The sequence below is a fragment of the Ischnura elegans genome, chromosome 9 (genome assembly GCF_921293095.1).
Source record: "Ischnura elegans chromosome 9, ioIscEleg1.1, whole genome shotgun sequence".
In the NCBI taxonomy this organism is placed as follows: Eukaryota; Metazoa; Arthropoda; class Insecta; order Odonata; family Coenagrionidae; genus Ischnura; species Ischnura elegans.
The window spans coordinates 89,703,930-89,706,429 of NC_060254.1; positions in this window are offsets into that span (position 1 = coordinate 89,703,930).

Genomic DNA, 2,500 nt, shown 5'->3' on the forward strand with positions numbered 1-2,500 from the left:
TTCAACGACAACATTTCAACGACAACATTTTCAACGACAACATTTTCTACGACAACGTTTTCAACGACAACATTGTCAACGACAACATTAATAACGACAATATTTTTAACGACAACATTTTCAACGACAACATTTTCAACGACAACATTTTCAACGACTACATTTTCAACGACAACATTTTCAACGACAACATTTTCAACGACAACATTTTCAACGACAACATTTTCAACGACAACATTTTCAACGACAACATTTTCAACGACAACTTTTTCAACGACAACATTTTCAACGAAAACATTTTCAACGACAACATTTTCAACGACAACATTTTCAACGACAACATTTTCAACGACAACATTTTCAACGACAACATTTCCGGCAACAACATTTTCAACGACAAAATTTTCAACCACAACATTTTCAACGACAACATTTTCAACGACAACATTTTCAACGACAACATTTTGAACGACAACATTTTCAACAACAATCACAACAACAACAAATACATCAACAAATACAACAACAACTAAAACAACTATATCAAAAACAACAACAAACACAACAACAACAACAACTACAACATTACATAAACAACCACAACAACAACAACGACAACAATATTTTCAATTACAACATTTTCAACGACAAATTTTCAACGACAACATTTTCAGCGACAAAATTTTCAACTACAACATTTTCAACGACAACATTTTCAACGACAACATTTTCAACGACAAAATTTTCAACGACAACATTTTCAACGACAACATTTTCAACGACAACATTATCAACGACAACATTTTCAACGAACACATTTTCAACGACAACATTTTCAACGACAACATTTTTAACGACATTTTCAACGACAACATTTTCAACGACAACATTTTCAACTACAACATATTAAACGACAACATTTTCAACGTCAACATTTTCAACGACAACATTTTCAACGACAATATTTTCAACGACATTTTCAACGACAACATTTTCAACGAGAACATTTTCAACGACAACATTTTCAACGACAACATTTTCAACGACAACATTTTCAGCGACAACATTTTCAACGACAATATTTTCAACGACAACATTTTCAACGACAACAAATTCAGCGACAAAATTTTCAACGACAACATTTTCAACGATAACATTTTCAACGACAACATTTTCAACGACAACATTTTCAACGACAACATTTTCAACGACAACATTTTCATCGACAACATTTTCAACGACAACATTTTCAACGACAACATTTTCAACGCCAACATTTTCAACGACAACATTTTCAACGACAACATTTTGAACGACAACGTTTTCAACAACAAAAACAACAACAACAACAAATACATCAACAACAACAACAACAACAAAAACAACAATATCAACAACAACAATAACAACAACAACAACTACAACATTACAAAAACGACAACAACAATTACAACAAAGACAACAATATTTTCAAAAACAACTTTTTCAACGACAACATTTACAACGACTACATTTTCAACGAGAACATTTTCAACGACAACATTTTCAACGACAACATTATCAACGACAACATTTTCAACGAACACATTTTCAACGACAACATTTTCAACGACAACATTTTCAACGACAACATTTTCAACGACAACATTTTCAACGACAACATTTTCAACTACAACATATTCAACGACAACATTTTCAACGACAACATTTTCAACGACAACATTTTCAACGACAATATTTTCAACGACATTTTCAACGACAACATTTTCAACGAGAACATTTTCAACGACAACATTTTCAACGACATCATTTTCAGCGACAACATTTTCAGCAACAACATTTTCAACGACAATATTTTCAACGAAAAAATTTTCAACGACAACATATTCAACGACAAAATTTTCAACGACAACATTTTCAACGACACATTTTCAACGACAAAATTTTAAACGACAACATTTTCAACGACAACATTTTCAACGACATCATTTTTATCGACAACATTTTCACCGATAACATTTTCAACGATAACATTTTCAACGCCAACATTGTCAACGACAACATTTTCAACGACAACATTTTGAACGACAACGTTTTCAACAACAAAAAAAACAACAACAACAAATACATCAACAACGACAACAACAAGAAAAACAACAATATCAACAACAACAATAACAACAACAACAACGACAACATTACAAAACGACAACAACAATTACAACAAAGACAACAATATTTTCAAAAACAACTTTTTCAACGACAACATTTACAACGACTACATTTTCAACGAGAACATTTTCAACGACAACATTTTCAACGACAACATTTTCAGCAACAACATTTTCAACGACAACATTTTCAACGACAACATTTTCAACGACAACATTTTCAACGACAACATTTCCTACGACAACATTTTTAACGACAACATTTTCAACGACAACATTTTCAACGACAACATTTTCAACGCCAACATTTTCAACGACAACATTTTCAA